This window comes from Orycteropus afer, unplaced genomic scaffold (genome assembly GCF_000298275.1).
Source record: "Orycteropus afer afer isolate SDZICR_OR568_19922 unplaced genomic scaffold, OryAfe1.0 scaffold00197, whole genome shotgun sequence".
Lineage (NCBI taxonomy): Eukaryota > Metazoa > Chordata > Mammalia > Tubulidentata > Orycteropodidae > Orycteropus > Orycteropus afer.
In genome coordinates, this window is record NW_006921784.1 from 644,929 (window position 1) to 660,105 (window position 15,177).

At 46.4% G+C, this 15,177-nt stretch overlaps 1 protein-coding gene across 1 annotated transcript in view; it reads left to right on the top strand.

Moving 5' to 3' along the window:
* The window catches only part of MYO18B (myosin XVIIIB), a 368,096-nt gene that overhangs the window by 146,676 nt on the left and 206,243 nt on the right, over positions 1–15,177 (top strand). The window lies entirely within an intron of this gene.

Here is a 15,177-nt window from a genome sequence, read left to right on the forward strand (position 1 = left end):
TTTTATGGAGGTGGAAACTGAGGCCCTGGGATATTGGCTGAGATTCAAATTGGTGTCCTCTAGTTACAAAAGGAAGCATTTCTTAAATAAATTGTGAAAGCACAAGTCACCTGGGAAAAAAGTGATACATTTGGCTAAATTAAAGTTAAAACTTCAGTTTATCACAGCCTAAGGTAAAGACACTCTCATACTTGGAGAAGAAATTGACAACACATATAACTGGCACAGAGAATCCTGCATATGTAAAGAATTTCCTCAAATCAATTGGAACAAGACAAATGCTCCAATGGGGGGGGGGGAAGATGGGCAAAACATATGAATGGGCAGTTCCCAAGGGAGGGACTCTTGTTTCAATAGTTTAATTGTTCAGGAATTTTTATGGCCAATAAACTCATGAAAGGATGCTAACCTAACCGGCAATTAGGAAATGCAAATTAAGACCATGATAGCTACCATTTCACATGTCGGACTGGCAAAATTGAAGTCTGACATAGCCAAGTGTTGGCAAGGATATGTGGCAGCAGGAACTCTTGTACACTGCCAGTGGGGGTGTGGATTGATCTCATTACTCCTGAGCCATTTGGCATTCTCTACGAACGCTGAAGCTATCCCTACCCTGTGACCCAGCAATTCCACTTTTAGGTAAAAAGTCTCTCCCACGTGTATGTGAAAAGACAAGATGTAAGCAGCAGCAGCATTTATTATTTTGAATAAACACCCAGATGGGAGCCTATCAGTAAGAGAATGGATGAACACATTTCGTTATATTAAAACTTAAGTTCCCAAAAGCGAAAAAGAATGAAGAGGTAGGTAAACTGTGGTCTGTGGGCCAAATTCAGCTTGCATTCTGTTTTTGTCAATAAAGTTTTATTGGAACACAGCCCCAACCATTCACTTATGTATAGACCATGGCTACTTTGGGCTACACTGCCATGAATACTTACGATAGAGGCTGTATGGCCCCGAAAACCTAAAATATTTACTGCCTGGTCCTTTACAGGATAAGTTTGCTGGCCGCTGATCTAGAGATACATGTATTAACATGGATAGTTCTCACAAACATGATGCTGAAGTAAATGATTAAATTACAAAAGAATACCTACAACACAGTATCACATACATAAAAGTTTAAAATTTGCAGATGCACATACACACACACATATGTGTATATATGTATGTATGTATGTATGTATGTATGTATGGTGGTACAGTGGTCAAAGCATTTGGTGGCTAGCCAAATGGTCACCAGTTCGAACCTACCGCCTGCTCTGTGGGAGAAAGGTGAGGCTGTCTGCTTTTGTAAAGATTATAGGGCAATTCTACTCTGTCTTATACAGTTGCTGTGAGTCAGAATTGACTCAATGGCAGTGATTTTGGTTTGTATATAAGTTTATCTATTGCTGTCGATACTGTCACAGTGACCCCAAGTGTCAGAGTAGAACTGTGTTCTATCATGGGGTTTTCAATGACTATCGGGAGCTCTGGTAGCATAGTGCCTAAGGCACTTGATTGCTAACCAGAAGGCTGGTGGTTCAAACCCACCAGCCACTCATCAGAAGGAAGACTGGGCAATCTACTTCCATAGTCATACTGCTTCGGAAACCCAAGGTGGGGTCACTATGAGTCGGGTCTGACTTGACAGCACACAACAACAACAACAACGATCTTATAGGAGTCCTTGGTTGGTATACATGATTAACACACTTAGCTGCTAACTGAAAGGTTGGAAGTTCAAGGCTACCTAAAGGCACCCCAGAAAAAAGGCTGGCAACCTACTTCCAAAAACTCAGCCATTGAAAACCCAACAGAGCACAGTCTACTCTAAGACACATGAGTTGTAATCTACTTGATGGCAACTGGTTGTAATCTTACAGAAGTAGATCACCAGGCCTTTCTTCATTGGCACTCCTGGGTGGATATGAACCACCAGCCTTTTGGTTAGTAGCCACGAACAAACTGTGCCACCTAGAGAAGTATACATACGTATACTTGATGGAAGGGCATTCATGGGAATAAGAAACACCAAATTCAGAATAGTAGTTATCTCCGGGGGGCAAAAAGGCACCTGCAATTGGAGAAGGGTATGTTGGGATGTGTGTGAGGCCATTGGTGATGTTTTATTTCTTTACCTGGGGGTTGAGTTCATGGGTTGGGGTTGAGCATATCAACCAGTAAATACCTACACTCAGGAAGGTCACTGCAAATTACAGACATTACACATTACAATGTGGCACATGAGTGGTGTGCCATGGTAGACCAAGGAGGGGCTGGGTAAGCAAAGCCTGCTCTTCCACTTAGCCTTTTGGGGCCAAGACTAGGATGAGGCAAGTAAGGAATTCTGTTGAGATGCAATATTAAGAGGGCCCTGAAAAACTCAATACTCAAACAATGTTTAACACAATATTTTTTAAAATGGAAATCAATGCAAAAAACCCATGATGAACAAAATACCAACATTTTGGATATATGCAGACTCTGGGGGCCATGGTTAGGGTGAGGGAGGGGAGGCTCTCACTCTGTATGGTAGGATCCACTGTCTTTAAAATTTTGATGGTTGGTTGGTCATGGCATCTTCACACGGCATCTTCCTGTTGTGTGTGACTACTTCCTCATCATCCCTTTTTATCAGATACCCCTCAGAAGGGATTAGGACTAGCACCCACCCTACTCTAGTGTGATCTAACAGATAATGTCTTCTAAGACAGACCCTATTTCCCCAAAACAAGGTGATGTTCACAAGTACAGAGGTGAGGAGTACTTCAACATATCTTTTTTTGGGGCACCATTCAATCCATAAGGAGCTCTGGTGGTGCAGTGCCTAACGCATTTGACTGCTAATCAGAAGGTTGGCAGTTCAAACCCACCAGCCACTCTGCAGAAGGAAAATTGGGCAATCTACTTCCATAAAGATTTACCACCTTGGAAACCCAGTGGGGGCTGCTATGAGTTGGAGTCGACTTGATGGCAGTGGGTTTCTTTGTTTTTTGGTTTGTTCAATCCATAACAGGTTCCTTGCAGGGCCAGTCACATGTCCCTTGCAGGGACATTGCAGAGACATGAGGAGAGCCAGGCTGAGAGGCTGCCCCATGAGCCTGCACCCTTCTTACTGCATAGACCATACAGAGGAGAGGAAATGATGCACAAATGCCTCACACGCTAGTTCAAGGCTCCAGAGAGCCGACAGCCACATCTCTCTCGCTGGAAGTGGCAGCCAGCAGAGCAGCAGGAGTGAAACCAGAGCTGGGGCTGGTTGGGAATATAGGCGGCTGCCCTGCAGGATTCCTTCCCGCTGAGCTAATATTTAATGAAGTTATGAATCATGAGCTGTCAGGTGGGACGTGCAGGTTTGCAATGTGTTAGCTGCTAGGGGAGCTTTAGAGAGAGGGATGAGATGGATGTTCTTTTCATCCAGAGCCACAACATGTGGGACACCTGGGGAAGGACGGAAGGGAGTCCAGGCTTCTGAGACCTAAACCAAGCAACCATGAGCTGGCACCTATTGAATTATCTGCCCAGGCTCTTTGTGTCTTTGTACCTTACTTTTTTTTTTTTTTTTTAAGAGATATATGGGCCCCTGCAAAAATAAAACAGAAAAGCTAAGAAAATCAGAGCAAGGAAAATAAGAGTTGAAGAGTATACAAAACCAGAGAATGAGCTAGAAATTGGCACTTTACTTTTGGCTTCAGACTTGATCTCACTTCATGGACTTTGCATGTGCTATTCCCTCTGCCTGGATACCTCCCTCCACCCCTCTTCCCCTAGTTAATGCCTCTTCATCCCCTTTCCCTCGGTTCAGGTAGTACTTCCTCCAAGAATCCTTTCCTAACCGTGTAAGGTAGGTTAGACCTCTATTGTATGTTAACACTGGTCTTGTGCTTCCCCTCACTGTATTCCAATGGCCTGGTACACGCCTGTGTCCCAGATGGACTGTGAGACCCCCAGGGCATGGATGCCTAATTCATCACACAGTCCCAGAGACCCTGGCACACAATAGACCCTCAGGATGTTTTTTGAATGGTGACTATAACTACTAAAGGGCTGTAAATTTGATATGGAACTTCCAAGTAACCAAGGCAAAGAGCAAAAGAAGATATTCCATACATGTGTTGGTGCTTAGATTAAAAAAAACAACTGTAGCTTGAGAGAAGAATACTTTTTTCAGGTATTGAGACCACAGAGAAGTTTCTCCCATAGGTCCTCATAAGAAGGGCATGAAGGGACATGGCAAAGTATGACCTCAGCAATATACAGTAAATGAAAGAGGAGTTCTTTGGGAATGCTTTGTTTAGTATCCTGAAGTGCAGGCCTAGGGCATATTGTCAATGTCCCAACCAAACCCAAACCAAACTCACTAACATCAAATCGATTCCAAGTCGTCGTGAACCCCATTGGCTTTCCAAGGCTGTAAATCTTCATGGGAACAGACTGTCTCGTCTTTCTTCTGTTGAGCAGCTGGTGGGTTCGAACCACCGAGCTTTTGGTTAGCAGCCAAATGCCTTAACCACTGTGACACCAGAGCTCCTTGTCAATGTCCAAAGCAGTGCTTTATCCAGGGAGCACATCTGCATGACTGAGTGATTCATCCCTCTCCTCCTCCTCTCTCTTCTTTTTAAACTTTTAAATTAAAATCCAGTGTATGAGAAGTGCATAACTATGGGCCTCAATGACTTTTCACAAAGTGAACACTCACATGTGACCAGCACCCAGATTGAGACACAGAACATTCCCAGCTTCCCCCAAGGTCCCCTTCATGCCCCTTTCCAATCACTATCCTCCAGGGGTCACCACCAAGCTGACTTCTAACCCTATGGATAAATTTTCCATAAGGTTTTTGAACTTTACTCAAATGCAATCAATTAGGTTTCATCTCGTGTGACTGTGGTTTCATTCATCTGACATGCTGTTTGTGAGATTTGTCCCTGTTGCTGTGGGGAGTGGTGGATCCTTCATTCTCATTGCTGTGTGATGTTCAGTTGTGTGGATAGAGCACTATTCACTCATCCATTCTATTCTAAACAGACCATTGAGTTCTTCCAAGCTATTATGCATAAACCTGCTATGTACCACCTTACACCTGCTTTGGTGTACATACATACATTTCTGTTAGGACTATACCTAGGAGGAGAGTTGCTGGGCCTTAAATTATTTCTGTGTTCAGTTTTAGTAGATCTGCCAATTTACCAAAGTTTTTCATCAGTTTCTAGCTCCACAGCAATGTTTGAGAGTTCCAGTTGCTCCTCACCCTTATCAACACTTGGTGTTGTCTTTTTCATTTAGCTGTTTTGGTGAATGTTCAGTACTACATTGCACTGAGATGTTATTTTGCACCTTTTCACATGTTGTTGGCTATTTGGCTATCCTCTTTGGCAAAGTGCTTTTTAAGTCTTCTGCCCATTTTCCTTATTTAGTTATCAACCAAAAAACCCAAACTCTGCCACTGAGTCGATTTCAACTCATAGAGACTCCCCTTGGGTTTCTGAGGCTCTAAATCTTTACAGAAGTAGATTGCCCCATCTTCCTTCTGCGGAGTGGAGGATGGGTTTGAACCACTGAACTCCTGGTTAGCAGAGAAATGCCTTGTCCACTGCATCACCAGAGCTCCTTTGTTTCTTTCCAGCAGCTCTCTGTCTGCTCTGGCTGTGGGTTCTTTGTTCGATCTGTGCATTGCAGATGTCTGCTCGCACTCTGGGGCTTGCCTGGGTGGATCGTGCTCATTCTTCATTGTGTGTTCCACAGCCTGAGCTGCGAAAGGGGCAAAGAAGTGGTCGCAGGGCTCCGGAACTCCCCAACCTGCTTGATTTTCTATTTTATCAGTTTGCAGATGCACATCTTCCCTTCCTTTTCACATCTCTGAAGATGGGACCTATCTGGACACTCAGTGGTGCTTATGCTCCCCTTTGGCAGAGCTTTATCTTACAGTCTGTAGCAATGCATTTTGCAATCATTGGCAGTTCAGGTTGAGTGAGATGTCACATAACTGGTGCCCAAGGAGGATTTTATTTGAAGAAAGGGTTCTTACTCCCTCTCCCCACAAAAGCACCCATTGATTTCATTTTGATTGGTTGCCTTATATACTTTACTGTTGTTGTTGTTGTTATGTGCCATCGACTCATATACTTTACAGAGGGTCTTAATTCTCTAGTGCTGCTACAAGAGAAATAACCACAAGTAGGTGGCTTTGACAAACAGAAATTTATTTTCTCACAGTTTGGGAGGCTAGGAGTCCAAGTTCAGGGATATGGCTCTAGGGGAAGCATTTCTCTCTCCCTCTCTCTCTCTCACACACCTCTGGGGTAAAGTCCTTGTTTCTTGGTTCCTTGGTGATCTCCCCCCATCTCTGCTCCCTTGTTTAATCTCCTCCTTTTATATCTCAAAAGAGACTGACTTAAGACCCAGTGTTCACTAATCCTGTCTCATTAACTTAACAAAGAAAACGCATTCCCAAGTGGGATGAGAACCACTGCAAAACCCACTGCCATCTTTGACTCCAACTCATCTTGACCCTTCAGGACAGAGTGGAACTGCCCCAGGGTTGCCAAGGCTGTAAATCTTTCTAGAAGCAGACTGCCTCATCTTTCTTCCATGGAGTGTATTGTGGGTTTGAACCACCAACCTTTTGGTTAGCACCCATGTGCTTAACCACTGTGCCACCAGGGTTCCTTTACCGCACTATCACTGCAGGGGCTGGGATTTATAACACACGCTTTGGGGGAGGGACACATCATCAGTCATCACAGAGCGTCTGGCTCATCTGGAGAGTTGTTAGCCCCGGTGGCTTCCCTGTCCTGCCTCCTGAGACTTGACCGAGGAGGGGGTCTGGGTGTGGGAGAGGCCACTGCTTCTTTAACAAGCCCTGAGTGATCATGCTGCAGGGAACCCCAGGGTGCCACTGTGAAAAATGCTGGCATAGAGCTGTGCTGCTCAAACCCCAAAACGTGTCAGAATGCCCTGGAGGACGTGTTGGAGTGTGGATGGCTGGATCCAGTCTGCGATTCTAAGCCCGGAGGTTCTGCGTTTCTGGTGGGTTCTCAGGTGATGCTGGGGACCACACTGGGAGAAACCTTGGGCTAGAGAACAGGTAGAAGCTACCCCCTTCTACACGATTCTCCTTTCTTCCCAGAGAGTTTCTGTTAGGAGTTGGGCAGCAGACACCCATCCAGCATCATACATCATAAAGACACCCCACCACTGTTCACAGCCTCTGCACCCCACCCCCTGTCTCAGCAGAGGGGAAGCAGAATTAACAGAAATGTTCCTGAAACGTGTTGTGTCTCACCAGTGGAAACACCAGTTGACTAGCCTTATTGAAAAGAAAACATGATTGCAGAACGATTTAAGTGCTTCATTTGCGAAGGAGAGGAGATGAGGAGTTGCCGGGATGCTGGCAGTAAATATGCCTCAAGCATGCAAAATCTGCCTGGTGCAAAGTGGGGTAGTTTATTTCCACAGGAAAAGCAGGCTTGTCTTCTTATAGGAGGCACCTCTAAGGCTTTGGGAACATGTGGGGATATGACAGGGTTGAGCGCTTGTTCCCTTCTCTGGATTCTGGATTCCATGCCCCCCCCCCCAACACACACACACACACACACAAGACCTTATTTATGGCAAAAGACAGAGATCCATGCACTCCAATTTCTGGCCTCATCAACCTAACCAGCTTCACTTTTTGGAAAGAAATTCCTGAGAGAATCCACCAGGACACAACAGAGCCTGGAGACTGAGGTCAGGGAGTCCAGTCGCAAAGCGCTGACTGAGTTTGGTCCTGAGCATGGCTGGTAGTTTACCGCTAGGAGGAGAAGGGAAGAAACTTGCTGAGATAGTGTGCTCTGTTGGGGACAGCCCAAGCCCCATCCTGGGTCTCTAGACCCTCTCTGTGCTCCTCTGGTGGACTGGAGGTGTGGATCCTTGATCCCCAAGAAAATAAAACTATTGCCATCGAGTCAATACAGACTCATTGTGACCCTGTAGGACGGAGTCAAAATGCCCCATGGGCTTCCAAGGCTATAATCTTTATACAAGCCAATGGCCACATCTTTCTACTGCAGAGCAGCTGGTGGGTTTGAACTGCTGACCTTTCAGTTAGCAGCTGAATATTTAACCACAACACCACTGTGGCTCCTTTCTGAGAAACTCACAACAGCTTTATTCCTGACCTGACCCCAGATATTAAAATTTCTTGGGCCTTAACTGCCAGGACAGGTTGGGGAGGGTCCCCTCCCAGCATGCAGCTGGATAGGGAGATGGTATAGCCATAGTGTACAGACATGGCCCCAGTAGGGTGAGCAAAGACCCCACAGACGGGACACAGCTAGAATGTTCTTGCTCCCTGTGTACCTAAGTTTCCCCTTATAAAAAGCAGAACCATGGTTTGTTTCTCTGAGCACCTCTGCAGGAAGCTGGGGGCTGTGCAATGAAGGAGTCAGAGCAGAGACCTGACCTTGTATATCTGGGTGCCAAGTAGCCAAGGGTTGCGTTGGCTTGGGACCCAGACTGCTGGCTTTGCTCCCTTATGGCTGTGGGTTCCTGGACAAATTCCTCAGGTCTCTGAGCTTTTGTTTCATCGTCAGTAAAATGTCGACAGCCCCTTTTCAGGGGGCTGTGGTGAGGAGTCCATGAAGACTTGCATATAAAGTCATTATCTCACTGCCCGTTACAAAGGAAGTCTTGAAACATCACCACTGTTATTAATACACATTAAACAAATTTGACCCTGCCATCCCCAGTAGACTCTGAAGGAGCCCTGGTGGCACAAAGGTTAAGCGTTTGGCTGCTAACTGAAAGGTCAGTTGAAGGTTTGAAGCCACCCAGTGGCTCCATGGGAGAAAAAGCTTGATGATCTGCTCTTGTAAAGACTACAACCTTGGAAACCCAATGGAGCAGTCCTCCTCTGTCCTATAGGGTTGCTGTGAATCGGAATCCACTCGAAGGCACCCAACAATCACATCAAGTGGATTATGAGTTCCTCAGAGACAAATGAGACATGCAGCTATTTTTACGGTTCTCTGTGCCTACCATAAAGCAAAACTATTGAAAAACTCCTTGTTATCGAATCAGTTCTGACTCACAGTGCTTCAGAGGATAACTACTTCTGTTTTCTTGGCCATAAGTGATCTCCAGCCCTTTCATTCATGGCACCACTGGGTGGATTTGAACCTCCAACCTTTCAGTTGGTAGCCAAGAGCAAACAGTTTGTGCACAAACATTCAGGACAAATCAACTGAATGAATGGAGTCATAGGATTTCATAATACAAGTAACAGTGAGTGAGTGACAAGCTTGTGCCAGGTTCTAGAGAAAGTCCTCTGCCTGCATTATCTAATTTTATTCTCATTGTGCCTCCAGGGTTCCATAATCAAGTTATGAGGGAAGTATTATTACCCCTAGTTTATAGAGGAAGACGCCCAGAGAGGTGAAGCCATTTTCCCAAGGTCACACAGCTGGAGAGCAGCAGAGCTGGGATGTGAGCCCAAGTCTGTCTGACAAAAAAAGGGAATTTCAGTGAAAGAAGCTGTGATCAAACCAACACCCATTGCCATTAAGTCGATTGTGGCTCATAATGACTCAATGGGACAGAATAGAACTGCCCCATAGTGTTTCCCAAGGCTGTAATCTGTATGAAAACAGATTGCACCATCTTTCTCCTGCAGAGCGGCTGGCGGGTTTGAACTGCTGACCTTCCAATTAGCAGCTAAGTGCTTACCCACTGTGACACCAGGACTCCTTAAAGCTATGATAGAGGCAGAGAATCTGTGCAGACTCGGAATGGGGCCAGGGAGGGCTTCAGGGGAGCGGTCTTGAAGGAGAAGCAGTAGCTAACAAGGGGCCAGGCAGAGGGCATTACAGGCAGAGGGCACACCATAAGGATGGTCCAGCGTGTGCTGTCCTGGTGGCTGAAGTGTAAATTTAAAGGAGGTGGTTGGGTGGGGCTCAGGCCAAGGAGCTGGGCCCAATGGCAGGGACCATGAGAACCCCATTAGAGGGCTAGACGAAAGGACATTTTCAAGATGGAGGATTGGGTGACATGATCCAAGGGGCTGTTTCCTCTTGAGTGAAGCATGTGGTGGGTGTTCAGTCAGCGTTCATGGCAACAGTAGTTAAGAAATCAAGCGACATATTGCGTTGGGTAAATCTGCTGCAAAAGACCTTTCTAAAGTGTTTAAAAGCAAAGATGTCACTTTGATGACTAAGGTATGCCTGACCCAAAGACCCATATGATCAAACTGGATGATGAAAAAGAGAACAGAAGAACTGATGCATTCGAATTGCAGTATTGGCAAAGAAAATTGAACACACTGTGGACTCCCAAAAGAATGACCACATCAGTCTTTGGAAAATAGAAGGGGGGAGGGTGAGACTTCATCCCATTTGCTTTGGACACATCATTGGGAGAGACCATTTGCTATAAAAGGACATCATGGTTGGTAAAGTCGAGGGCCAGCAAAAAAGGAGACGCTCAATGAGATGGACGGCCACAGTGGCCACAGGAATGGACTCAAACGTACCAGTGGTCAGGAAGATGGCACGGGACCTGATAGCGCGTGCTTCTGTTATGCGTAAGGCCACCACGAGTCGGAGCTGACGTGAGGGCAGCCAGCAATAGCAGGGGCCCATGGAGGCCTCCTTCAGGGACCCAGAGAGCCCATGGCTGCCCCTTCTTCCAGGAGGAGTCCTGAGGCCTGTTGGTGATGTCATAGTCGCCTGTCCCTGCCATCACCCCATATGCCCCTTTAAAGGTATAACCTTTGTCCCAATGTTCTTACAAAAGTGGCCCCACCCTCACTGATATGCCAGAGCCCAGGGTGCCCCCCAGGCTTATCACTTGGTTCACTCGTACATGTATTATTTCACTCAACACGTATTCTTTGAGCCCCCAAGAGGCAGGTGGCTGGTGTGGTTAGGAGTGAGGGCTTGGCAGCCAGGCTGCCTTGGTTCCTACCCAGTTCTGCCCCAGTGGCTGAGTGTCCTTGGGTGCGTTTCCACCTCAATGCCTCAATGTCCCATCTGCAATGTGGAGACAGCGTCAGTACCGACCACTCGGCATGGTTGTGAAGTCTGGGCTGGGCGTGGGGTGACCTCTCTCAGTTGCCATCAAGTCAGCTCTGACTCATGGTGACCCCATGTGTTATGGAGTGAGTAGAACTGCACTCCATAACATTTCAATGGCTGATTTTTCTGAAATAGATTGCCAGGCCTTTCTTCCGAGGCACCTCTGAGTAGACTCAAACTTTCAACCTTTCTATTAGCAGCTGAGCATGTTAAGCACTGGCACTGCCCAGGGAGTCAGAGTCAACCCCATGGCAACTGGCAGGAAGCACTACCTATGCTTCTTCTGGTCACTATCTATTTACAGAGACTTAGAAGTGGGCTGAGTGAGTGGCTGGCTTTCTTCCCTGGAAGAGAACTGCACAGGGTGGTCCCTGAACTGCTGCCCAACGTGCGTCTCTGGGGAACCTCTGGGAACTCACCACTAAGCTAGGGATTTGTTCGGAATTTCCCCTGATGACTGAGTCAGCTTTGGGGCAGGGACCGCAAGGCTGAGGCCACAGCTTCATCTGCTTGACAAACAGTGCAGGAGCCGGCTGGGGCAGCGGTGGGGCTGATTCTTCATCTACGATGCGTTTTCTCATTTAGTCACTTAAGCTGATGGGGGAGAGCGGGGGGCTTCCCTACCCTGGGAGGGTCCACACGGGCTGATTGGCCACAGCCCAGTAAGGGCAGGTGGGATCCAGCACTAATGTGTTGGCCAAGTCACTTCATGTCTCCGAGTAATAAATCCTGACCTGTTCCAGGTGGCTATGACTCCTGCCCTGCCTGATCCCCAAGGCCGGAAGGTGGGGGAGTTGAATCAGATCGGGGATGTGGGGTAGAGGAGAGAGAAGTGATGAGGCAGGCTGCCTGGGCTTGACACCCTCTACTACTTAAACCGAAACAAACCCACTGCCATCAAGTCCCTTCCGAGTCACAGCAACCCCCATTGGGTTTCTGAGATGGTAAATCTTTATGGAAGTAGATTGCCCTGTCTTCCTTCTGCGGCGTGGCTGGTGGGTTTGAACCACTAACCTGGTTAGCAGTCAAATGCCTTGGGCACTGTGCCACCAGAGTGCCTTCCTCTACTACTTACCAGCTATGATATTGGGCAAATCATTTCACCTCTCAATGCCTCAGTTTCCTCTTCTGTAAAAAAGAAGTGACAGAAATACCTCATAAGGTACTTGATGGGCTTAAAGAAGATGACATGTGCAAGCACTTAACACATTGATCTCCAGCATTTAATAAGGGTGAGCTATTTCTCATACATGGGTTATAATGAACAGATCCTTTTGTTACAAATGGAGAAGTATGGGCAGGAGAGTGAAAGGGGGGTGTTTTCTGCAGTCTGTAGGTATGTTGGTTTTTAGATCTGTGAATCCTTGAATATAAGAGCCAAGGACAGCATTGGGTAAAGATATATGGTTGCCACTGTTGTGGTTACTTGTCCTCCCAACTTGTCCTGCCCTTGAGGGCAGGGTCTGGTACACAGTGGATGTTCCTATAGTGCTTGTTGGATCCAATACTGCAAGCGTCAGTGGCAGCCCAAGGAACCCCATGTGTGTTCAGAATTTAATGTTCATCAAAACTTAGTTTCCCGCAAGTGGTCATCCAAGGCATGACAATTGGTCTCTAGTCACCTGCAGCAACAAAGGAAGTGGGAGAATCAGGAATAGGAAAAGGAAATGGAATGTGTGGCTAATTGCCTCTGTGAACAACTGCCTCCTTTGCTATGAGACCAGAAGAACTGGATAGTACCAGCTACCATTACTGAACATTTTCAAAAATGCTATAGAAGAATTCTGATCAAAAGGGGGGGAAATACAGAACATAATTTCAAGTTTTCATAGACTCATGACTTTCCAGAGCCATGGAAGCTGGATAAACCCCTGAAACTATTGCCTTGAGATAATCTCTAAACCTGAAACTAAAAATATCTCCTGAAGTCTTCTCAAAACCAATTAATGATGTAGTTCAACTAATAACAGCAATAGTCTAGCTTCACTAGTACAAAAATGTCTGGCTTGAGCACTGTGCTCTTTCAAGAACTATCTCTATGGGATGAAATTGACAACAGCAACTCAAAAGATTCCATAGGAATCTGAGGGGGCAGTGAGTTTATGTTAAGGAAGGAAGGAACAACCCAGAAAAAAAGGGTGAGAAGGGTTACACAACTGAAGACTATAATCAGTGTTGCTGAATTGTCCATGGAGAACCTGTTGACGTTGTGTATGTTTTGCTATGTAGATTCTCAGCAGCAATAGCCTTGGTCACCCCCCTTTCCCTCACTGGAAATGCTGCCAGTGCACACATGTTCTGTTTGCGCAGCGTGAACACTGAGTCCGTTCACTCCCATCCCCTTCCCTCCAGTAGACCCTTGCAGACCCTTGTCCCTAAGCAGAAAGAGTGCTTCTGATGATTTAGCCAAGTGGTGGATCCAGGGAGGTTTTCAAAATGATTTCTAGCTAATTGGTCCTTGAATAATCTGCAAGGACCCTTCTGGGTTTGCAAACCCTGTTCTCCCCTCATTAAATCGGCTTTCATTTTGCTTCTCCTAACAGCCCCGGGCGCAGTGCCCACTCCTCACCTCTAGCAACAAAGCCCCTGGGCCCCACTGTGTGGGAAGGGAGAGGGATTTGTGGGGACAGGAGAAGGTCAGGGGCTGCTTGTCTCCATGGAAAGCCTTCAGTCACTTCCCCAATTTGAAAGGACTAATTGTCCTTTGGGCTCCAGACTTTGGTTCTGGGAAACTCAAAATTAATGCATTAAATTAATGTTGTGCTCCTCTTGCTCAGGCCGATTAGCACAAATTAAATTTCACACTAATTGGCTAAGGTGGAGAGAACATAATCCCAGAGCCTGGGATTAATGCTGATTGCAGGGCTGAGCGGTGCAGGGTGGAAGCTGGGGTGACCTGGACGAACCCATCTGTACCTTCTAGCCATTTACGTTGTAGAAGCACTAGTCAAGAAGTCACAGGTGTGCACTGGGCAGATCTGCTGCAGAAGACCTCTTTAAAGTGTTAAAGAGCAAAGATGTCCCTTTGAAGACTAAAGGTGCTCCTGACCCAAGCCATATTTTCAGTTGGCTCATATGCATGTGAAGGCTGGACAATAAATAAGGAAGACTGAAGAAGAGTTGATGCTTTTGGATTGTGGTATTGGTGAAGAATGCTGAAAACATTATGGACTACCAGAAGAATGAACAAGTCTGTCTTGAAGGAAATACCACCGGAATGCTCCTTAGAAGTGAGAGGGGCCAGATTTTGTCTTTTGTACTTTGGTCATGTTGTCAGAAGGGACCAATCCCTGGAGAAGGGCATCATGCTTGGTAAAGTAGAGAGTCAATGACAAAGGCAAAGACCCTCAACAAGATGGACTGACACAGTGGCTGCAACGATGGGCTCAAGTACAGCAAGTGTTGAGAGGATGACGCAGGACTGGGCAGTGTTTCGTTTTGTTGTACATAGGGTCACCATGAGGTAGAGCTGACTCAGTGGCACCTAATAACAACACCTTCTGGCCATTACAAAAAAAAAAGAAAGAAACTCACTGCCATCGAGTCGGATTGACTCATAGTGATCCCTCCTTGGGTTTCCGAGGCGGTATCACTACGGAAGTAGATTGCCCAATCTTCCATCTGAGGAGTGGCTGGTGGGTTTGAACCGCCAGCCTTCTGGTTAGCAGCCAAATGTGTTAGGCACTACGCCACCAGAGCTCCTTCTAGCCGTTAGAAAAATCACTTTTCCAGCCCTTTGGGCACTCACAAACAAACATAACTCAGGTAAAGCCCAGTGTGAGGCTAATGTTAGGGGTTGACCCTGGCAGTTTCTACAGCAGCAATTCTCAGACTTTGTTGCATGTGAGAATCACACTGGAGTGGGCTGAAGCGCAGATTCCTGGGCCCACCTCAGAGATTCTGGTCTGAGGAATCAGAAGGTTCTGGAATTTGTCATTTTTTTCCCTTTTCTTCAGTGAAGCTGTCTTTTTTAAAAACGGTGGTAAATATATATATATAATATATAATACACACACACACACACACACACACACATATATTGTTGTTGTTGTTATGTGCCGTCGAGTCAGCCCCGACTCATAGCGACCCCTCCTTGGGTTTCCGAGGCAGTATCACTACGGAAGTAGGATTG